Genomic DNA, 25,583 nt, shown 5'->3' on the forward strand with positions numbered 1-25,583 from the left:
TACACTGGAGGAGGAGCAACATGGATGGTACAGAGGCAAGGGAGTGGTTGTGGGGCTGTCCAGGTGTTATGGTGTGCTGGGGGGGGGGGGGGCACAATGGTCAGCATGGTCAAGTTGGTCTTAATGGGCTGTCTCCATGCTGAATAGCTCTGTGACCCTGTAAATGAGGTGCAACTTGGAACAGGCACGGGTGCGTGTGTGAAAATGGAGGGGAAGTGACTACAGGGCTGATGAAACCAGTTAGCCCAACTTCTGCAGGAGAGAGACTGCTTTCATGTCTTCAATAGGAGACCATTGCAACCAATGATTAGGGAGAATCATTCATACTGATTTGTGAAAGAAAAATCAATTGAACAAACTTTTTAGAGCTTGAGAAGATTTAACTGTTAGCAGCGATAACAAGGGATCAGAGCATATAATGGCCTAGAAGCTGTGTGGTTCCTGTTGATGGGTGGGTCGGTTGGTCAACAATTGCAGGATTCATTGACCCAAGGCGCCAAAGCCAGAGAGTTGTGAATCTGTGGAATTCTCTGCCACAGAAGGCAGTGGAGGCCAATTCACTGGATGTTTTCAAGAGAGAGTTAGATTTAGCTTCTAGAGCTAAAGGAATCAAGGGCTATGGGGAGAAAGCAGGAACAGGGTACTGATTTTGGATGATCAGCCATGATCATATTGAATGGCGGTGCTGGCTCGAAAGGCCAAATGGCCTACTCCTGAACCTATTTTCAATGTTTCTATGTTTCTATATTTCCACTCTTCTGTGCTGGTCTTTCACTTGTTTCCATTCGGGAATGCACACCCCTAGTCAGGATTGAACCTGGGTCACTGGCACTGTAGGGCAGCAAATCTTCTGCTGCGGCACCGTGCCGCCCTGCTGAAGAGGACTTCATAGTATCTCACAATAACTGCTGATATGGAAAGATTTTCTTGGCCGGAGTTATTTTCTTTGAAACAGAGAAGCATAAGAGATGGTTGAATAGCCAGGGAATGTATATTTAAGTTTAAAGCGTCAACTCTATCTAATTGGCACGGTGATATGGGGTGGGGGGTACACTGCCTCTTCTTCATTCGTGTGGCGTGCACAGCCTAAAGTTGTGGGACAACTTGTTCTATTTGATCTTCCGTTTGTGCACGTCGAGTTGATTGCATTAGTCGAAACAGGGCGGATCACGTGAAGTTTGCAATCTTCCACTCGGTACACTGCCTGTAAAGCTGGTGGATAAAGTAAGCTCATCACAGTCATATGATTAGACCCTTGAAGGGCACTATCTACAATGCTGCGTATAGTTAAACACTTGAAGGACGCAGTCTACAAGACTGTAGATCAGGAGTAAGGAAGTGAGATAAGTGATGAATGGTTTGTATGATGTGAATCATTGATTTGAAAGATTCGTAATGTCTCTCAATAGCTGGCGAGATCAACTGTAAGTATTAAGGAAAGAATGAAAAGAGTATATTTAGATCTTTAACTCATTTCTAAATAAAGATATATCAGGGCAGTATGGATAGATTGGAGCAATTTTGCTTCACAGATTCAAACTTACATCTGATTCGATTTTCAAATATCTTAACCTTTTCTATCATCAAAGGAGCATATTGAAAAATAAATCCTGTGCATTTAAACAGAGAGGATTTATTGTCCAAGAGTGAGTCATTTGAATTAACAGGTCGTGAGGTGTGGATGAATTGTGCATTAAATATCATGTTTCCTGGACAACTTGGACTCTTGAATATTTCATAACATCTGCAATATGTTTAGATTTTTACTCATATATACTCATTTCAGTACAGAAGTTGGGAGGTCATGTTGCAGTTGGACAGTATAAGACGTTGACGAGACCGCATATTGTGAGGCTGCATCTATGGAGAGAAAGAATGTGCAATGTTTTGGGTCGAGACTCTTCAGAAGAAGAAGGATCTGATGAAGGATCTCGACCTGAAACGTCGCCCGAGATGCTGCCTCACCCGCTGAGTTACTCCAGCATTTTGTGTCTACCTTCGATTTAAACCAACATCTGCAGTTCTTTCTTACATATAGAGTATTGTGTTCAGTTCAGGACGCCAGGACGATATTGTCAAGTTTGAAAGGCTTCAGAGAAGATTTACAAGGATGTTGCCAGGACTAGTCTGAGCTATAGGGAGAGGTTGAGCAGGCTGGGTCTCTATTCCTTGGAGCACAGGAGGACGAGGGGTGATCAAATAGAGTTGTATAAAATCATGAGAGGAATAGATCGGGTAGATGCACAGAGTCTCTTGCCCAGAGTATGGGGAATCGAGGACCAGAGGACATAGGTTCAAGGTGAAGGGGAAAAGATTTAATAGGAATCTGAGGGGTAACTTTTTCATACAAAGGGTGGTTGGTGTACGGAACAAGCTGCCGGAGTAGGTAGTTGAGGCTGGGACTATCCCAAAGTTTAAGAAACAGTTAGACAGGTACATGGATATGACAGGTTTGGAGGGATATGGATCAAACGCAGGCCGGTGGGACTAGTGTAGCTGGGACATGTTGGCCGGTGTGGGCAAGTTGGGCCGAAGGGCCTGTTTCCACACTGTATCACTCTATGACTCTATGACTCTAGGATATTTCATAACATATTTTATTACTCTATGACTCCATGACTCTACCTGTGGATTTCATGAATTGATTTTCAAATTCCATTTGTGATCTCCTAATAATATGTTAAAGTATTTGCAGGAAAATCTGATAAAGCCCACCAATTAAGAATTGAATTATACGGTGATTGCTGGTCAGTGCGGACCCGGTGGGCCAAAGGGCCTGTTTCCGTGCTGCATCTCTAAACTAAACTAAGCCAAACAAATCCAGCTGTTCATTGCATTTGAGAAAGAAGTGAGACTGCAAATATGCAGTAAATAACTCCCCAAAAGGTTTTGCAAGGCTTAAATCTCTGATTTGCTAATCAGTATTATAACAGATGAGCATAAAAAAACACACAAAACACGATTTGAATTGCAATGTATTAGATTTAACATCAGGTTGTCTCATGTGGTAAATAACAAAGGAAAGGTCATCCAATCGAAACCGGCAGTGTCAGCTAGTATTCTGTTTGATGTGTCCAGATATTGCTGGATGAGCAAGATAGCAATAGTCAAGGGCTGAATCTTCTGTTGAAGTTTATATTTCTTTTGTCAAGGTCATTGCAGTCTGGGCTGATGTGCTGCAAAAGAGGACTGCAATAACTCCCAAAATAAGATGTACAAAAGATTAAAAAAGGGCAGACAAATAACAGGTTAATGGCAATCAAACTCAATGCCCTATCAGTACACTATACGAAATGATAATGGAAAGACACAAAATGTTCAGTTCACTTCAGTTTAGTTTATTGTCACGTGCACCGAGGCACAGTGAAAAGCTTTTGTTGCGTGCTAACCAGTCGGAGGAAAGGCAATACATGTCTCAATTACAATCGAGACATTCACAGGGTACCGAGAGATTTAAAAGTGTGGAGCAATTGTAATATGTGATTGCCAGCACATAAATAGGTTGGGCTTCATGCTGGAGTATTTCAGCGGGTCAGGCAGCGTCCCAGGAGAAGATGGGTAGGTGACGTTTCAGTTCGGGACCCTTCTTCAGACTGATTGCAGGGGGGGGGGAGGAGTAGTAGAAATTAGTAGATCAGGCCGCATCTCCTTTCAGAGAAATGGGTGTGTATGTTTGTGTTATATATATATTTTCTCCGAGTGCTCCGGTTTCAACCCACATCCTAAAGACGTGCAGGTTAGGAGGTTCATTGGTTCCTGTAAATTGTACCTAGCGTGTAGGATAGATCTAGTGTACAGGATGATCATTGTCAGCATGGACTCGGTGGGCTGAAGGGCATGTTTCTACACTGTATCTCCAAACTGAAAAACTAAACTAAATAGGAAAACAATCCAGCCACCCACAGTGCACAGGTAAGGGTGATTCTTCAGTAATTGTCTTCTTTTAAAGGGCCTGTCGCACTTACGTGACCTTTTCGGCAACTGCCGGCAACCGTCATAGGTCGCCGAAAATGTTCAACGTGTTGAAAATTCAGCGGCAACCAGAAAGACGCTACGACTCTTTGGGTGACTAGGAGACCTCTCACGACCATACAGGGGACCCCCTGGTGACATGTCGCGGGTGTCACGGGGTGTCACCAGGGGGCATGTCACCAGGGGTCACCTGCATCGTCATGAGAGGTCGCCAGGGGTCACCTGTATGGTCGTGAGAGGTATGCCAGTCACACAAAGAATCGTAGCGTATTTCTGGTTGCCGCTGAATTTCTGGAAACCCGATTATAAAATTTAGATTTTTGCAACTTTGAATGATGTTTCACATAGATGAACATCTCTACTATGGGACAAATATGTTTGGTGCAATCCTTTAGAGAATTAAAACATTTATTTTTTCCTCGTCTTTTTCCAGGTTGGCCATTGCATTCAGTCATATCCATCTCATTTTTATGATGAACAACAGGTTATTAAAATTGTGGATGCCCTATCTGAGGAGAGAGCTAGACCTCCTGTGATGGAGATGGTGAGATCAAGAGAGGGGTTAAGTGAATTTGAGTGCAGGATGGACATTGGTGGTGATGGTGAGATCAAGAAGTCTTGAATTAACCTTTATGGACAACCGTGGATTCCATAATCAATCACCTTCTCATGTGATTGAAGAAGAAGGGTCTCGACCCGAAACGTCATCTTTTCCTTCGCTCCATAGATACTGCCTCACCCACTGAGTTTCTCCAGCATTTTTACCCGCCTTCTCATGAAAGGTTGTTGACCTTAAGTGATGGCTGGGCCACAGGCAGTTGTCTGGATCGAGAGATAAATGTTAACTGGGTTCCATGTGTATCCAGTGTGTTCACAGGCCCAGATCCAGACTGCGGTTGCTGTCTGCGTGGAGTTTGCACATTCTCCAAGTGACCGCGTGGGTTTTCTCGGGGTACTTCGATCTCACAGTCATAGAGTCATGGATTCTTACAGCGTGGAATCTACACTAGTCCTACCTGCTAGCATTTGGCCCAAATCCCTCTAAACCTGTCCCATCCATGTACCTGTCTAATTGTTTCTTAAATGTTGTGATGGTATCTGCCTGAACTGCCTCATCTTGCAGGCCGTTCTATACACCTACCACCATATGCGTGAAAACATTACCCCTCAGGTTCCTATTAAATCTTTCCCCCTCACATTAAACCTATATCCTCTGGTTTTCAATTCCCCTTCTGTGGGCAAGAGGCACCGTGCGCCAACCAATCTATTCCTCTCATGATTTGGTACGCCTTTATAAGTTCACTCCTCATCCTCCTGAGCTCCAAAGAATAGAGTCCGAGCCTGCTCAACCTCTCCCTGTAGCTCAGACCCTCTAGACCTGGCAACATCCTCGTAAATCTTCTCTGCGCTCTTTCCGATTTGACAACATCTTTACAATAACACGGTGTCCAGAACTGAACACAATACTCTAAATGCGGCCTCACCAACGTCTTATACAAATGCAACATGACCTCCCAACTGCTCTGACTGATGAAGGCCATTGTGCCAAAATACATTGTGACCACCCTATCTACAGTACCTGTGATGCCACTTTCAATGAACAATGTACCTGTACTCCTTGGGCCCTCTGCTCTACAACACTTCCCAGAGCCCTACCATTCATTTTAGTTTAGTTTAGTTTATTGTCACGTGTACCGAGGTGCATTTCAGCACTGCTCTCTGGTTGTGGGAGGATGATTCATTTACCTGTTAATAGCTGGTAAGAAACGGTCGCTGAATCTGGTGGTATGCAGTTGCACACTTCTATACCTTTTGCCTGATGTGAGAGGGGAGAAGAGGAAGTGGGCAGGGTATGACTCATCCTTGATTATGGAATCAATAGAAGGGAGGTTAGTTTGTGTGATGGTCTGGGCTGCGTCCACAATTCGCTGTAATTTCTAGCGGTTTTGGATGGAACTGTTCCCAAACCAAGCCGTGATGCATCCCAATTCACTGTGTAGGTCCTGCTCACGTTAGACTTTGCAAAATATTTTGAAATCACCTTCACTATCTACAATACCACCCACTTTTGTGTCGTGCAAACTTGCTAACCTTGCCATTACAGAATGTTCTCATCTAAAGCATTGATATAGACCTCCCACTCTCCAGAAGTCGTGCAGGTTTGTAGGTTACTTGGATCCTGGAAATCATTCGTCGGCGTAGACTCAGTTGACCAAAGGGCCTGTTTCCACGCTGTATCTCAAAACAAAACTAAAAAAGCCTCCCCCTCTGTCCCTGGACTCACCGTGAAATCCATAACCACCAGAAGTGAGGGCCAGACACTCTTCACTTCTGGCCTCCCAGCTTTACACTGGACAAGTGAACCCACTGTAGCCCCTTACTTTGCATTGAGTCTTCCAACCCTCATTAAAACGGTGGACAGGAGTGCATCCTTTAATTTAATTTGTATTAATTGATAATTTAACAAGTCTAGTTTAGTTTAGTTTAGCCGACCCATTTTGTGTTTTGCTAAAGATTCCGGCATCTGCAGTTCATTGCATCTCCATCTTCTATAATATCGTAGATAGACACAAAATGCTGGAGTAACTCAGCGGGACTGGCAGCATCTCAGGATAGAAGGAATGTCTGAAGAAGGGTCTCGACCCGTAAAGTCACCCATTCCTTCTATCCAGAGATGCTACCTATCCCGCGGAGTTACTTCAGCATTTTGTGTCTACCTGCATTGTAAACCAGCATCTGCAGTTCCTTCCTACACATTCTATAATATTGTGACTGTTCTCCAGAATTAATTTTAGCTTGTAGAAAAAAGCTTTTGTTTGCCTTCTAGGACATAAATAGTTTGCTGTCTCGTGTATCAAAAAACCCCAAAAATGACAATAACATTTAGAGGAGAGCTGATTACATAATGGCTTTTTGTTCATCTTTCAAATAATATTGAAGAAGGTATTAAGAACAACAGATAGGTAGGTACCCACGTCAGAGAATGTGATGGCTGCATTATGTGGCTACTGCTTTTCATGAGATAAATTATAGGAAGCCTTCTGGAGGTGTAGAAGCTGCCGCTGAGAACTGCAGGCTGGAGCCTCGCAGGCTGGAGCCTCGTGGGCCGAAGGTGGAACCTCGCGGGTCAAAGAAGCTCGTGGCCAATGGTGCCTCGGTCGTCGGAACCCCAGCCAGAGAGGATCCGGTGGCTTTAGTGGAGAGTTCGGTGTGACGTTCGATGGTGGTGCTGACTGACAGATGAGAACAGACAGAAGTGAAGTTGCCGCTGCCGAAGGGAAGGAACAAAGGAGGACCTGGCGTGGGGGGGGGGGGAAGAACAATGGACAATGGAGGACATGGAATGGTAGGACCACCATGGAGGAGGGGGAAAAGAACAAAAGAGAGGAGGGGGAGGGGTTTGTAACTTTGTTAACGCCCTTTATGCACTGGAGTTGGACGTTGTGGACTCAACCTGAAGAAATGGGGCTTCTTGGACTCTGACAAGTGCAACTGTGGAGAGGTACAGACAGTGGCCCACCTACTGACTTGTGGCAGAGAGGCATGTACTGCGAATGATCTCCGCAGAGGCACTGGCTGTGGCAAAGTGATGGCAGAACGTCATCTGACACATGAGCGAATGATGGGCGACTGTTTGCATACCTTAGCAAGATATGTAAGCAAAGAATTACACTGTGACTTGTCTCATGGGGCAATAAAGTCCTCAATCTATCTATCTCGATAGGTAGGTACCCACGTCAGAGATGTGATGGCTGTATTATCTGGCAGCATGTGTTCAGGAGATCAACGATAGGCTGAGATGTCCCTCAGAGCACCGCTAGCATTGCGTGTGATCGTAATTATCTGTAGAAAATATCATACGGAATCCGCTTGACCAATGCGATCTGAAGACATTTACGTTCAAGGAGAACTAAGCGAGAAGAAGAAAGGAAATAAAAAGAGTACAAAGTGTCTGCACTATATAGGGTGAACATTCTAGGATCTGGTGGTGTATTGGTTAAGTCGCTGGAATGAACAGCCAGAGATCTGGACTACTGATCGAGAAATGTAAGACTTCATCCCACTGCGGCAGCTGGGAAATTTAAATTCAAGTAATTAAATAAACCTGCAATTGAAAAACAAAGCTGGTCTCAATCACAGCAAATATGAAACGACTATGTTCTGCAAAAGCCCATCTGGTTCACTAATATCAGTGGTGAAAGGATTATCTCTCTTCCTGGGCGATCATTTTGCTGAATACATTAGCTCAGTCCATCTGAACCTACCTGATCTACCTGTTGCTAAACACTTTAATTCAGACTGAAGTAGGGTTTCGGCCCGAAACGTTGCTTACTTCCTTCGCTTCATAGATGCTGCTGCACCAGTTTCTCCAGCACTTTTGTCTACCTTTGATTTTCCAGCATCTGCAGTTCCTTCTTAAACACTTTAATTCCCCTTCCCATTCCCACACTGACCTTTCTGTTCTAGGTCTCCTCCATTGTCAGAGTGAGGCTAATCGCAAATCGGAGGAACAGCATCTCATATTCCGCTTGGGTGTGAATATTAATTTCCCTAACTTCAAGTAACCCCTTCATTCCCTTTCTCTCTATCCCTCTCCCACCCAAGTCACCCATTCCTTCTCTCCAGAGATGTTGCCTGGTCTGCTGAGTTACTCCAGCATTTTGTGTCTATCTTCGGTTTAAACCAGCTACTGCAGTTCTTTGCTACACATATCTCTTCCTCATCTGACCTGACCATCAATTTGCTGCAGGACCCGAGGTGGGGGGACCACCATGAGTGGGAGGGTGGGGACGGGGATTGTAGGGGGAGAGAGGGGTGGGGGGGTTGCAGACGGTGAGTGTAGAGAAAGAGATGGGTGGGAGTCAACAAGGGTGGACCTGGCGTAGGATACTTTGTAACTTTGTTGATGCCCTTTATGTAGTGACTATTTGCATACCTTGAGTATGCAAGCAAAGAATTTCCAGCATCACATGTGACAATAAAGTATTCAATTCAATTCAAGAATTACTGACTCTTAACTACCTCCTCAGTTCAGGGCCAATTGGGGATGGACAATAGATGCTACCAACAGGATATTCACATATCCTAGAGTCGTAAAGAAATACTGCACAGAAACAAGCCCTTCGGCCCATTGAGTTCATCCCAACCATCAGCCATCCATGTATACATATCCATTCTATTTTCCTTATTTTTTGATCAGTTACAACTCCGCCCCCCTCCCCCGTAATACCACCACCACGCAAATTACAATTACCAATTAGCTTCCAACATCTTTGGGACAAAGTGGAAACTGGAGCACCTGAAGGAACCAACGCAGTGTCGGGGAGAAAGTGTTCAGTTCACAGAGAGCTGGCGAGGTTGAACCCATTTCCCTAGCGCTGCGAGTGCCCGTGTACTGAGGTACATGGTAAAGCTTTTATTATTCTGAGAAAAGACTACATGACTACAATCAAGCTGCCCATAGTGTATAGATTCAGGATAAAGGGTATAACATACAGTGCAAGATAAAGTCCAGTAAAGTCCGATTAAAGTTTGCAGGTCTCAGTGAGGTCGTTAGGAGGTCAGGACTGCTCTTTAACGTCATAAGGTTTTAAGTGATAGGAGCGGAATTAGGCCATTCGGCCAATCAGGTCTACTCTGCCATTCAATCATGGGTTAAGAAAGAATTTCAGATGCTGGTTTAAATCTAAGGTAGACACAAAATGCTGAAGTAACTCAGCGGGGAGGCAACATCTCAGGAGAGAAAGAGTGGGTGACGTTTCGGGTCGAGACCCTTCTTCACACTCTTCAGTCTGAAGAATGGTCTCGACCCGAAACATCGCCCATTCCTTCTCTCCATTCAATCATGGCTGATCTATCTCTCCCTCCTGACCCCATTCTCCTGCCTTCTCCCCATAACCCCTGAAACCCGTTTGTCTAGTTGGTGAGAGGATGGTTCAGTTGCCTGATAACTGATGGGAAGGGAGAGAACAAGTGAAATCAGATGCACAGAGAGAGATATAGATGGAAGCGGACAAGGGGTAGGGGAAAGAGGCGGACAAAGGGGAAATAAGGGACCTGAGAATAGGAGTTAATTGTACAAAGGCAGGAAAAGGTGCAGGATGACTGAAAGGGTGGGAGATAGTGGGAGAAATGTGTGCATATTGGGATGAGGGGGTAGGCTGCACAGGGAAGAGGATGAGGGTAGCATCACGTGCAATTGGAAAATACACTGTACATATTGTTGAGCTGTAAGCAACCCAAGTGGAACATGGAATATGAGATTTTGCTTTTCCGAATGAGCCAAGCAATAAATATTTGTTTTTCATTTCTTAAAGAAGCTTGAGAAACAGCATGAAAGCAGGATTTAAAGGAACTGAGCAGAAATAATATGGAACATACACTCAATACCTGTAAGACATTGCAGAGCCATTAAATTGTTCAAATATGGAGCATAATGTTCACCTTTGTAGGAATAAACTAAATGCTGAATTTCACTCAATTGACAGAAGACGTCACTTTGTTAAATTATATCTGTAAAATAATGATGTAGCAAGACATTACATCTATGTGCCTCCTGGAGTGTCCTGGGTTCGATCCCAACGACAGGTATTGTCTGTACAGAGTTTAACGTTCTCCCCATGACTGCGTGGATTTCCACGGGAGCTCTGGTTTCCTCCCATGCTGCAAAGATATGCAAGTCTGTAGGTTAATTGGCTTCAGTAAAGATTGTAAATTGTTCCTAGTATGTACGATGGTGCTGGTGTATGCTCGTGTACAGGGATCACTGATCGGCGTGGATTTGGTGGGCTGAAGGACCTGCTTCCGCACTGTATCTCTAAAGTAAAGTAAAGTAAAGTAAACTCAACTCAACTCAACACAATTCAGGGGTCAAGGAAAGAGCGTTCACGTCGCGGCCCTGTTTCCACCAATCTTTCCACCACCACGCACAAGAAGCACAAGAAGCGACAAGACAGACATAATTGTATGCAGATGCCGAGATGTGTGTTCAGCTCTGGCTAAACAACTTCTAATCTTGTGTGTGGACTCGATAAGAAGAGCACAACTCAACTCAACACAACTAAACTAAACTAAACTAAATTAAATAACACTAAACTAAAGAAAATGTGTGAAATGGTCAGCAGGTAAGGCAGAGAAGGAGCAGAAGTAATGATTCAGGGCAACGACCTGTCATCTGATCAAAGGCCATCAAACTGAGACGCCAGCAAACTGAAATCCAATCAAACTGAAAATATGATTCTTGCTCCACAGGTGCTGCCTGATCTGCCGAGTAACCTCGATATTTTCTGTACACTTTTTATTTCTTCGATGTTTTATATTTGCCTTTTTATTTTCTCTCTGTAACTAATTAATGAGCAGTAACTACACGATAGGTTGATTGAAGGAATATCAGGCGGGTCGTTTAGTTTAGTTTAGTTTAGAGATTCAGCACAGAAACGGGCCCTTCGGCTAACCGGGTCCGCACCGACCAGCGATCCCCGCACATTAACACTATCCTATACCCACGAGGGACAAATTTTACATTTACCAAGCCAATTAACCTACAAACTCGTACGTCTTTTGGAGTGTGGGAGTAAACGGAATATCTCAGAGAAAACCCACGTAGGTCATGGGGAGAACGTGCGGACTCCATACAGACAGCACCCGTAGTCGGATGCTGCCCTGGGTCTCAGGTGCTGCATTCGCTGTGAGGCAGCAACTCTACCGCTGCGCCACTGTGACCACCTAAAGCTGCGAATTCACAGCATGGATACCGGCTGAGTATGATCTCGAATGACCGAGGGCAGTGTTCGTACACTTGATTGGAATCTCTCATGATATGTTAGACCTAACCTGCATATCAGGAAAAAACACTTCATGGATGCTGAGGCACAGATTTACAAAACTCCCTGTCAAGTTGTTCAATCATCCTTGGTCTCACCTGAAGAACCAAACAAGGATTGTCAGCTCATATAATTCACCCTGCTGAATTTTAAACAACATGCAGTGGTGATATGTGGTGCAGTCGCAGCAACATTTATTGATCCCTGTGGTGCTACTGTACATTCAGTGGTAGTATAAAGCACATACAAAAATAATAATGTGTGTTTATCCAAAATGCAGCACTGAAAAAAAAATCTTCCCAGGATGTAAGAGCATTTGCAAAACCTGAAATTATTTCCCACTCCTGATAGTGGCTTGAGCAGCCTGCTAGGCCACTGCACAGTTCAGCTAAGAGTCAAACATATTGGCGTGGGACCTTAAAGTCATGTTTAAATCCATTAGCTCCTTCAGTCTACTCTCGTTCATTAGTAAAGTGATGGTAGGTGGAATCGAGCAGCACTTGTTCTCCAATAACTTGTTCACAGATGTATAGGAAAGAACTGCAGATGCTGGTTTAAATCGAAGATAGACACAAAATGTTGGAGTAACTCAGCGGGACCGGCAGCATCTCTGGAGAGAAGGAATGGGTGACGTTTCGGGTCGAGACTCTTCTTCAGACTCTTGTTCACAGATGTTTGGTTTGGATTTTTTCTTTCTTCAGGTTAGGTTAGAGATACAGCATGGAAACAGGCCCTTCAGCCCACCGGGCCCATGCCGACAGTCAATCACCCCATGCACTTGTTCTATCCTACTCACTAGAGACAATTTACAGAAGCCAATTAACCACAAACCTGCACGTCTTTAGAGTGTGGGCGGATGCCGGAGCACCCAGAGAAAACCCACGTGGTCATGCGGAGAACATGCAAACTCCGTACAGATAGCACCCATATTCAGGATTGAACCTGGGTCTCTGACGCTGTGAGGCAGCAACTCTACCACTGTGCCACTGGGCCATCCTGTGTTTCACCAAACAATCTGTGCACTACATCAAAGGCGTGTCCTTAATCCTTTATCCTGAGGCTGTGTATAAGCGAAGTGCTTTCTAACAACTGTACAGGGTTCAATCCCATTTGTCATTACTCCAACAATGGAGCAGCAGTAATTGAATTACACAAAGTACACTTGGTCTTGATGCCATTTCATTGGCGCACGAAATGCCACATTAAACATTCCCTCCTTTAACGCAGGTGGACCATGGACAATGTATGCACCAACTACAAAATTTGCAGCAGCCTCTCACTAAATCCTCCTTCAACGCAATCTCATAAATTACTGACACTCACCACCAGAAGAACAAAAGCAGAGGGAACCACCTCCATCTACAATTTCCCCACCAAGGCACACAGAATCCTGCCTTGCAAATACATTTCACTTTTATTGTTGACCTCAAGTTCAAACTCCTGTAACTTCCTTCATGTTAATCTTCTTTTCGTGTCCATCTTGTTACAAATGTTGGCCTCGCTGCCATCGTCCGTCCTGAAAAGGACGCAGGCTTCCGGCGACAATTAGTGGATGCCATCACTTGTCGCAATTGATGATGGTGGTAGCAGAATTAGCTCAGGATACTTCCAGTTTCCAGTCCCGCGACGTGGACGCTTCGGCTATGGGGCCCTTAATGTTAATATTGACCCACTATTTTCAAAGCACCATCAGTAATCAATAAAGAAGCCATCCCCATCCTATCTTCTCAAGAGCAATTCGGAACAAATGTTGGCTGCTCCATCAAGACATGTATCACATGTGTAGTGGGAATAAGGTGTACGGCATTTTCTAAATGGGGAGAGAATGTATAATCCTGCTGGTGCAGGATTCCCAAAAAATTAATGTGCAAGTCGAATCGGTACTAAAGATAGCAAACGCAATGCGAGCATTTATTTCAAGAGGGCTTGTAAACAAAAACAGGTATGTAATGCTGAGGCCGCATTTGGAATATTCCTCAACCACCTCAGGCAATTGAGGAAATTCAGAGTGTCTCCGAGGATCCTCCAGTGCTTCTACGCAGCGGCGGTGGAAAGCATCTTGTCCGGGAACATTACCATCTGGTTTGGGAATTGCTCTGCCAAGGACAAGAAGGCTCTGCAGAGAGTAGTGCGTTCGGCCGAACGCACTATGGGAACTTCACTTGCCCCCCTGCAGGAACTATACATCAGGAGGTGCAACTCCAGAGCCAACAATATCACGAGAGACCCCTTCCACCCCTGCAACGGACTGTTCCAGCTGCTACGGTCAGGCAAACACCTCCGTTGCCATGCGGTGAGAATGGAGAGGTTGAGAAGGAGTGTCTTCCCAGAGGCCATTCGGACTGTAAACGCCTATCTCACCAGGGACTAACTCTACTGAACGTTTTTCCTTCCATTATTTATTATGTAAAAGAATATGTGTGTTATGATAGTGTTTATAGTTTGTTTGGTTGTTTGGTTGTTTGTCTTTTGCACAAAAGTCCGCGAGCATTGCCACTTTCATTTCACTGCACATCTCGTATGTGTATGTGGTAAATAAACTTGACGACTTGTGAGCAATCTTGGGCACTATATCCGAGGAGGGATGTGCTGGCTCTGGAGAGGGTCCAGAAGAGGTTTACAAAAATGATCCCAGAAATGAGTGGGTTAACTTATGATGAGCGTTTAACAGCACTAGGCCTATACTCACTGGAGTTTAGAAGAACGAGGGGGGGCCTCATTGAAATGTACCAAAAAGTGAAAGGCTTTGATAGAGTGGATGTGGAGAGGATGTTTCCACTAGTCGGAGTGTGTAGGACTAGGGTCATAGCCTCAGAATTAAAGGACGTTACTTTTGGAAGGCTATTAGAAGGAATTTATTTAGTCTGAGGGTGGTGAATCTGTGGAATTCTTTGTCACGGATGGCTGTAGAGGCCAAGACAATGGATATTTTTAAAGCAGAGATAGATAGATTCTTGATTAGTACGAGTGTCAGAGGTTATGGGGAGATATAGATCAGCCATGATTTAATGGCGTAACTTGATGGACCCAATGGCCTAATTCTGCTCCCATTACTTATGACTGGACGACATGTGTGAAGTCTATAGAACTGAAGCTTTGAAGAGGAGTTTTGCATATAATCCAACTGCTTATCGAATGTGATTGAAGATGCATTTTCTACCTTAGAAGTATTCTCCTTATATCTGGAGTTTATACATGCGCATCCACTCCACAATGGTAGGGACCAAAAAAAAAAGAAATGAAACCAAGTGGAACTACTGAATATTATTTTTCTTGAAGCTAGCTATCTTTGACATTTTTGTTGAAGGCTTGTATGATTTTGACTTGTGACATAGCAAAATGAGTGACAGTCTTCCCCAGCGCACTGTCCAGAATATCTGTTCCTTTGGGAGCGACAGTAACACGGGCTGTCAGCTGCCCTCATCCATTTTACATTAACCCATGAGGTTCAGATGAACCATGCCAAATCAAGTTAGAGCATAACGTGACATGATAACTACAATGACAATTACACAAAATAGAAGTTTCATTGTGGGATTGGACGGCGAGAGCACAAATGAACGAGTGGATGAACGAGAACTGTGCAAAGTCCTTTGTTTGGTTTGGGAACAACTCTGCCCAACACCACAAGAAATTACAGGGTTGTGGATGTAGCCACATCCATCATACACACCAGGCTTCCCACCATTATCTCCTTCTACACCAAAAAACAGCCGACACAATCAAACATTTGTTGCACCCTGATCATCCACTCTTCTTCAATACAATAATACTTTATTAGCCAAGTATGTTTTACAACATACGAGCAATTTCATTTGCCAAGTCAATCATACAAATATAAAGCAAAAGGACACACAAAATACATTTTAACATAAACATCCACCACAGTGACTTCTCCACATTCCTCACTGTGATGGAAGGTGAAAAAAAAAGTTAAATCTCTTCCCTTCTTTGTTTTCCCGCAGCCGGGGGCCTCGAGCCTTCTGTTGATGGGCCGATCTCACTCTCGTAGCCGGCGGCATTCAAGCCTCCGCATCGGGGCGATCACTCCTGCATCGGTGGGGAATCTCAGCTCCCCCGAGCCGAGCGATCGGATCTCAGGTCGGAGCATGTCGAAACTTCTGCGTCATTGGATCTCCCGACATCCATGCCTCTTCCGAGACTGGGAGCTCCTGATGGTAAAGTCCACAGGCCGCGGTTGGAGCAATCCCAGGCAAGGGATCGGCAACAATGGTAAGTCCACGCCCCGCAGTGGGGTTCAAAGTCAGTCTGGAGTGAGACCTCCAGCTCCAAGATGTTAGGCCGCAGAGCGACCGGAGATACAACCCAGAAAGTAATTGCATCTCCGGCAGGGTAAGAGATTGAAAAAAAGTTTCCCCCAACCCCTTCCCCCTCCCCCATATAAAACAAAGCAGAGAACATTAAAACAAACTTTCAAAACACACTGAAAATAACAAAAAAAGAAAAAAAAACAGACAGACTGTTGGCGAGGCTGCCAAACTTACGGCGCCCCTGATCCCCTATAGCAGAAGGTACAGAAGCTTGAAAGTGTGCACTGCTAGACTCAGGAAAAGTTACTTCCCCACTGTAATCAAACTTCTGAACAGTGCTTCCATAAGCTATGGTACTGTCCAAATTCACCTCTGCCCCATTGGAGAAAATAGACTTCGTCTATAGAACTGATGCGCTAAAATGCTGAGAACTATATTCTGCAATCTGTATCTTCCCTTTTGCTCTACCTATTGTACTTGAGTTTGATTTGATTGTATTGATGTCTAATGTAATCTGATCTCATTAGAGACTTAATATATATTTTTGTCGAAGGATAACGTGAGGCTGATCATGCATAGTACGTGTATGATTCTTTGTAGTCCACCATAGGATATTAGCACGGGCCTTGACTGATTAAAGACTCACCAGCTCCACAATACATTAATGCACATGGCAGAGGTTCACTTGCACCTCCTCCAACCTCATCTACTGTATCCTTGTTCAAGATGTGGACTCATACATCAGCGAGACCAAACACAGACTGGGTGATTGTTTCACGGAACACCTTCACTCAGTCCGCGTGAACCAACCTAATCTCCCGGTTGCTGGACACTTTAATTCTCCTACCCATTCCTACACAGACCTTTCTGTCCTCGGTCTCCTCCATTGTCAGAGTGAGACTAAATGCAAATTGGAGGAACAGCAATTCATATTTCGTGTGGGCAGCTTACAGCCCAGTGGTATGAATATTGATTTCTCTCACTTCAGGTAGCCCCGGCATTCTCTCTCTCCCTTACCCTCCCCCACCCAAATCAGTCTGAAGAAGGGTTTCATCCCGAAACGTTGCCTATTTCCTTCGCTCAATAGATGCTGCCGCACCCGCTGAGTTTCGTCAGCAATTTTGTCTACCCTCCCCCACCCAAGTCACACTAGCTTCTTTGCACCCAACAAACAGCCTGTTTCCTTTATCATCATTACTTTTTTGCATATCTTTCATTCATTGTTCTTTATCTCTCCACATCACCGTTTATATCTCTTGTTTCCCTTATCCCTAACCAGTCTGAAGAAGGGTCTCGACCCGAAACGTCACCCATTCCTTCCTTCCAGAGATGCTGCCTGTCCCGCTGAGTTACTCCAGCTTTTTGTGTCTATCTTAAGTACATTAATGCTGTCATTTGACTGAGCCCTTCATAAACAGTCAAGTTTAGTTTAGTTTATTGTCATGTGTACCGAGGTACACTGAAAAGCTTTTGTTGCGTGCTAACCAGTTAGCGGAAAGACAATGCATGATTACAATCGAGCCATTTACAGTGTAGATAAGCAGTATAAACATACTTAAAGAAAGAAATGTTGTTGTAGGAATAGAGATTTAAAGTTGTGGAACGATTGTATTGTGTGATTGCAGATCTGCTTCTGTGACTAGCACACAAATCGTCGGCTGGGTTGGGCATCAGTCAAGAACTATGGATCAGATTTACAATTACACAGACCTGCACTAGCTACACCTTAATACCACACTTACTTTGAAAAGTTATTTTGACAATTGAAAATCACATTCATCGGCTGTAACTATGTACGATTCCAAATTTGTCATAGAATTTTTTTTTTTTTTTGGGAATGAAAAAATAATTTAGAGTATTAAGGTGCTTCTTATATTTATTTTGGAGCTTTAAGCCTCTTAAATAACACAATAGCAACAGAGTGCACAGCGGCACAGTGGTATAGTTGCTGCCTTACAGTGCCAGAGACCCGAGTTTGATCCTGACTACGGGTGATGTCTGTACGGAGTTTGTACATTGAATGGTTCAATGGTGCTTTTGTTGTCACTTCTGTCAAGCACAAAGTGAAATTATTTTCTTACAAACAGTCCAGTAGAGTATTGCCATACCAAAGCACATCCCCGATAAGCAAAGTGTACAGAAATATTCTACTGATCCTGCATGGAAATGGCAACGTTTACACTGTCTGGTCCACGCTCTAGTTCTTACAAGTGCTCCCCATTCCTGGCGAGCCCCAGGATGCTGCGGGCCTCCAGCCATCGCCTTCCTTGGATATGATGTCCCTCTCCTTGCCCGTTTAGCTTAGCGCCCCTGGGAAGCATCCTGCAACTGACTTTGAGAGTGTGGTAGGCCAGATCACATTTCCCTCTCTTCTCCTACCGGCCTTGCTCCTCGCCTGTCGTGGTCACCAGCACATTCCAGAAACATCTTGCACAGTGCCCGCATTTGCCGACAACATTGCTCTGGTGATAAACCTCAAGGTCCTGAGAACTTCTATAGAAGAACGGCACAGTGGCGCAGGCCTAGAGTTGCTGTCGTCGTTTCCGGTGATCGCCATGAGGAGGCTTCTGTCATGATCGCCAATGTTCGTAGGATAGTGTCATTGTACAGGGTGATCGCTGGACAGCGCTTGGTGGGCCGAAGAGCCTGTTTCTGCATGGTATTTCTGAAGTAAAATAACCTGAAAAAGGACAGGTCTTGAGGTAAATCTCTATAAACCTGCTGTTTTTTCCCATGATTTCACATTTTTAATAGTCAAAAATTGAATATTTTGTAGAGCAGGTTAATTTTATAGAACCAGGGAACTTTCTCCCTGTGATCACGTGGGTTTTCTCCGGGTTCTCCGGTTTCCACTCACATTCCAAAGACGTGCAGGTTTGTAGGTTGATTGGTTTGGTAAAAAATTGTAAATTGTCCCTAGTGTGCATAGGATAGTGACATTGTCCAGGGTGATTGCCAGACGGCGCGGACTCCGAAGAACCTGTTTCTGCACGGTATTCCTAAAGTAAAGTAATCTGAAAAAGGACAGGTCTTGAGGTAAATCTGTTTTTACCAAAATATCACATTTTTAACGGTCGAAAAGTGGATATTTAATAAAGAGCAAGTTAATTTTATAGAACCAGGGAGCGTTCTCCCTGTGACCATGTGGGTTTTCTCCGGGTGCTCCGGTTTCCTCCCACATTTCGAACACGTGCGGATTTGTAGGTTAATTGGCCTCTGTGAATTGTGCCTCGTGTGCAGTACAGAATTAATGGGAACGGGAGAGTGTTTGTTAGCATGGACATAATGGGCCAAAGGGCCTGTTTCCATGCTGTATCTCTAAATAAAATTAAACTAAAGACTAAATCTCAGCCTTATACTCCTCCATCTATTTCAAATGTTGATATGTTTACTCAATTAAAATAATGTTTCATTTTCCTGGCCAATCTTTTCTCATGGTAAAGTGGCACCATTGAATTGAAAGGAACACTTTATTGTAACATGTGACAAGTCACAGTGAAATTCTTTGCATGCATTTCCAAGGTATGCAAATTGTCGCCACATAAAGGGCGCTGACAATTAGTTAAAATAAAAATTATATTAATTTTAAATATTCAAAGCCTCTGAGTGTAGTTAGAGATAATACAGAGAAAAACATGCTGGTGGGAATAGTTTGTAGTTGCCCTATTAGGAACTATATTGCTGGAGATGGCTTTATTTCACATGTCAGAGTAGAGTGTTGTAATGCTAATACAATAATCATTCAGTGACTTTAATCTTCAACCCCATGGTTTGCAGGATGAATCCATTGATAGGTTGATAAATGGCTCATTTTCAGTTTGGCAGGCTGTTACTAATTGGGAGCCGGAGAGATCAATAATGGGCCTTCAGCCATTCTGTGAAGTGAAATCAAAGGATAGAACGTTATACATGAAGTTTCCCGCTGATACAAATCAAAGAGGGCTGCAGTGAGGACATCAAAGACCTCCAAGGAATTAACCGCAAAGGTTAAGTGAGTGGAAAGGAAGGTGAGTTCATTTGTCTTAGCAGGAACAACAGATATACAGAGTCTCTTGCCCAGAGTAGGGGAATCGAGGACGAGAGGACATAGATTCAAGGTGACGGGAAAAATATTTAATAGGAATCCGAGGGATAACTTTTTCACACAAAGGGTAGTGGGTGCATGGAACAAGCTACCAGAGGAGGTAGTTGAGGCAGGGACTATCCCAACGTTTGAGAAACAGTTAGACAGGTACATGGATAAGACAGGTTTGGAGGGATATGGACCAAACGCAGGCAGGTGGGACTATTTAGCTGGGACATGTTGGCCGGTGTGGGCACTTTGGGCCAAAGGTGTTTCCACACTGTATCTATCACTCTATGACTCTCTAACAGTAGTTTAGTTTAGTTTAGTTTAGAGATACAGCACGGAAACAGGCCCTTTGCCCACCGAGTCCACGCCGACCAGCGATCCCCGCAGATTCACACTATCCTGCACACAAGAGGGACAATTTTATATTTCTACCAAGCCAATTAACCTACAATTCTGTGCGTCTTTGTAATGTGGGAGAAAACCGGAGACTCAGGTTCGATCCCAATTACGGGTGCTGTCTGTACGGAGATTGCACGTTCTCCCCTGTGACCTGCGTAGGTTTTCTCCGAGATCTTCAGTTTCCGCCCACATTCCAAATACATGCAGATTTTTAGGTTAATTAGCCTCATGTAAGTTGCCACTAGTGTGTGAAGAGTGAATGAGAAAGTCGAATAACATATAACTAGTGTGAAGATGAGATCAATGGTCTGAAGAAGGGTCTCAACCCGAAACATCATCTATTCCGTTTCTCCAGAGACGCCGTCTGACCTGCAGAGTTACGCCAGCATTTTGTGCCAACCTTCAGTTTAAACGAGCGTCTGCAGTTCCTTCCTACACAGATCAATGGTCAAGTTGGGCTCAGTGGGTAAAAGGGGCGTTTTCCATGGTAGACCCAAAATGCTGGAGTAACTCAGCGGGACAAGCAGCATCTCTGGAGAGAAGGAATGGGTGACGATTTGGGTCGAGACCCTTCTTCAGGCTATTTCCATGCTATATGTAAATTCTAAACCATAAACCCATTGAACTATGATGGCATACAAGAAGGATCTGGGTGGCTTGTGTATGGAATACTGAAAAGTTGCATGTAGGTATACTTCGACTGTATATTGCTTGAGGGGATTGTTGCTTTGAGAGGTTGAGTAGTATAAACTCTCGGGAGTTCATAAGAATGTGAATGATTTCAATGAAATGTATACGATTTGTAGAAAGATTATCAGAGTAAACACACAGAGAATATTTCCTCTGCCAGGAATTCTAGTAACCTTCAGGGTGATAAAGAGATTGAAGATTCTGGAGACGTGAGCAAAACACAAAGTGCTGGAGCATCTCAGTGGGTGAGGCAGCATCTGGGGAGGGAATGGACAGGCAACGTTTCCGGCCAGGACTCTTCTTCATTCTGAAGATCTGATACACCGCCTGTCCATTCCCAGCCCTGACACTGCCTGACCCGTTGAGTTCCTCCAGCACTCTCACAAAAGTAGACACAAAGTGCTGGGGTAACTCAGCGGGCCAGGCAGCATCTCTGGAGAACATGGATAGGTTTCAGCATGAGACCCTTCTTCAGATTGAAGAAGTGTCAACAATCCAAAATGTCACTAATCCCTATTTGGCTCAGGATTGTTAATGCGGCTTTTTCACGGGGCGACTTGACGCAAGATGTAACCAGAGTGAAGTGGTCGTGGTCTAGCACGATATCACACGATATAACGGGGGGGGGGGGGTAAATAAAGAGTTCCCACGGTACTCGGCATTTCTGTTATTTGTGCGAGTGACTTGTCCGTCTCCCGAGCTTTCCCGTTAAATCTTGAATGAACATTGTGAAGTGTTGTTAAATCATCACGTGGCACAAATGAAGTCACTTTTTTTTCACACGCTATAAATATCCTCCCTTGGTTGAATTGGCTCATTTGGAGACATGTTTTACTGTGTATGTGGGAGACACAGATGGACTGAGCACAGTACCTCGGTCTTACTGTGTGTGGGAGAGGGGGAGAAAGAGACGTACACTCACAGAGGCAGAGTCTCTCAGCCTATGTAAGAGGGAGGGAGGGAGGGAAAGAGAGAGAGAGGCACACACAAGTTAGATGTGAAATCTCACCTGCCTGTTTCAGTGACAGACACCCGCCGCCAGTAAATGAAGACACCCCCATCTGTCTCCCCCTCCTCTCCCTCGACTCCCCCACCTTTCCCTCCCAACTCCAGTCCCGTCCCGACCCCCTGGGAAACTGAATAGAGCAACAATCAACTGCTGCCTGTGCGCTGATATGACAATAAAGGCTACTTTACTTTACTTTACTTTACTGAGTTAAAGAGTTCCCACGGTAGACTGTAAAACTGGGACCCTGGTTCTGGACTCCCCCAACATCGGGAACATTCTTCCTGCATCTAGCCTGTCCAATCCCGTAGATACTGATTAGACCGGTATCTATTTATTTACTTTATTAATGATTTCAATTAAATATTGGGAACATCAGGCCGCAAACGTTATTTCTTGAGTGTTAGTGCTGGACTTTGACTCGACCTTCCTACTTAGCCGGCGCCTGAGACTGAGCCAAGCAATGTCCAGACCTGACTTCAACACAAAGTGATGGAGGAACTCAAAGGGTCAGGCTCGTCCAACGCTCTGTGTTTTGCTCGTGATTCCTGCGTCTGCAGTTCCTCGTGTCTACAGACCAGAGTTGCCACTTGACTCCGAGATGACCATCACAGAGCATACGGCAGATAGACACGAAATGCTGGAGTAACACAGCGGGACGGGCAGCATCACTGGAGAGAAGGAATGTGTGACGTTTCGGTGCGAGACCCTTCTTCAGAGTCTCGTCCCGAAACGTCACCCATTCCGAGGGTCTCGAATGAGGTAGGTAGTAGTTCAGGAATGCTCTGTGGTTGGTGTTAGGATGGTTCAGTTACATAAGTGCTCAAATGAAGGCACCGTTTTCGCAGTAGAAGCTCCGAGACTGTGCAGCGGGCGATTGTCGTGTTGGCTGGGACTCCTGTTATCCATGCAGGGGATTGACCTCAGTCTGAAGAAGGCTCTCGACCCGAAACGTCACCCGTTCCTTCTCTCCAGATTTGCTGCCTGTCCGGCTGAGTTGCTCCAAGCAACTGGTGTCTATCTTCAAAGGACTGACCACCGGGCTGGATGTCGGGGCTGGCGTGTTGCGTTTCACAGACCGAACTGTCCAATTAATGGTAACAGATGGGCACTGAGGGAAGTCCCCCCCCCCCTCTCTGTTTATCTGCCCTTTCTTTAACTTTTGTGCCTCTATGCAAGTATCTCGCGAGCCATCCCAGACTGCCCATTTCTGCTCCCCCTCGTCTTTAATAACTACATTTCCCTAACAATTACTATCTTTGTTAGTTATAGGAGCAAAATTAGGACATTCGGTCCATTAAGTCCACTCCGCCATTCAATCGCGGCTGATCTATCTCTCCCTCTCAACCACATTTTCTTGCCTTCTCCCCATAATCTCCTGACAGCCGCACTAATCAGGAATGTATCTATCTCTGCCCCTATTCTTCACCCTTTTGACAGTAGTTTTGTTTTATTGGAGACGCGGGAGACAGCGGATGCTGGAATACTGAGCAAAACACGAAATGCTGGAGGAACTCGGTGCATTTGTGTGTAAGAAGGAACTGCAGATGCTGGAAATTCGAAGGTACACAATAATGTTGGAGAAACTCAGCGGGTGCAGCAGCATCTATGGAGCGAAGGAAGTAGGCAACGTTTCTGGCCGAAACGTTGCATATTTCCTTCGTTCCATAGATGCTGCTGCACCCGCTGAGTTTCTCCAGCATTTGTGTGTGTGGGTGGAAGTAGGGGGGAGGGGGGGGGGGGGGGGGAGAGAGAGATAAGGCAGCCTGAAGAAAGTGTCGCCTGTCCATTTCCCTCCGTAGTTGCTGCCTGGCCCGCGGAGTTCCTACAGTCTTAGAAACTGCTTTAGACAAAAAGAGACACAAACTGCTGGAGTAAAAAAGCTCAGCAAGTGAGGTACCTGAGCACTCAAAAATGAAAAAGAATGAAAATGTGATTATTTCACCTCCCTTCAACTATTTTGTGTTTCAGCATGAGAGGGATTATAACATTAGAGACATTCATCTTCTAGTGATGTGTTAATGAAGAATTGCAGCCATCAATCTGATAGTAAAAAATATATTTATTTAACAATGAGGTAAAACAAGCACTGACAATCAAACTGCTCAGTTACTCACCGTTCGCAGGAGTTCCCACGGTACCCGCAAGAGTTATTACGGATATCGCACGGATATCGCACTGGCCACTATGTTCATACAATGTACAAGTCACTCTTGGAGAAATTCAAACTTTCTTGAATTTTCTCCCGAGTGACCAAGTTACACGATGACCTGCCGTTAGCGCTACGGTGGTCCACGGTGGTCCACGAATGCCGTACTGTTATCGCACGAGGTTCCCACGATGTTAAACTCTGGTTAACTCTTGCGTCAAGTCGCCCCGTGAAAAAGCCGCTTTATGATATTGGGATAAGGGGAAGCTTTTCTCCTCAACATTGTGAAGCTTAAAATGTCTTTTCCCCAGAGCGCTATGGAACTTCACTCAAAATACATTTAAGATTCAGGCTGGCACTCATTTAAACACATGAAACACAAATGATGTGGTGATCAGGTGAGTTTAAGGGCAGGAATTTAATTATTCCATTCACAGTTCACGTGCCAATTAAATCCTCTTGGCTCTTGACTTGGCCCACATTCCCATTGAAAGACAGGTCAGATTCAGGGAGCCAAATAACCTGATCCCGTTCCTATTTCTTGTGTTCTTAGTCTTCTAGGGCGGCATGGGGGCACAGTGGTAGAGTTGCTGCCTTACAGCGCTTGCAGTGCTGGAGACCCGGGTTCGATCCTGACTATGGTTGTACGTTCTCCCTGTACTCACGTGGGTTTTCTCCGAAGTCTTCGGTTTCCTCCCACACACCAAAGACGTACAGGTTTGCAGATTAATTGACTTGGTGTTTGTGTAAATTGTCCCTAGTGTGTGTAGGATCGTGCTAATGTGTGGGGATCGCTGGTCGGCGCGGACTTAGTGAGCCAAAGGGCCTGTTCCCGTGATGTATTTCTAAATTAAACTAAACTAAACTAAACTAAATGCACTGGGAGGCATGATTCAAATCATCAATACCTGGAATGCACTTTTCCTTATTTGTGTGGAACTAGCTAATCTCTGGTCATCTTAGGGGAACACCCAGCATTTCCAAATTCTCAGACAAAGTCATGTGTGTGGAAATCACGTGAGAACTAAACCAGTTGTGTGAGTAAGATGGAGAAACAAGGAACTGCAGATGCTGGTGTACAAAAGTACAAGATACAAGGTGCTGGAGTATCTGAGCGGGACAGGCAGCATCTCCGGAGAACATGGATAGGTGATGATTTGGTTTGGGACATTTCTTCAATCTGAAGAAGGGTCCCTTGCTG

Source organism: Amblyraja radiata, chromosome 3 (genome assembly GCF_010909765.2).
Source record: "Amblyraja radiata isolate CabotCenter1 chromosome 3, sAmbRad1.1.pri, whole genome shotgun sequence".
Lineage (NCBI taxonomy): Eukaryota > Metazoa > Chordata > Chondrichthyes > Rajiformes > Rajidae > Amblyraja > Amblyraja radiata.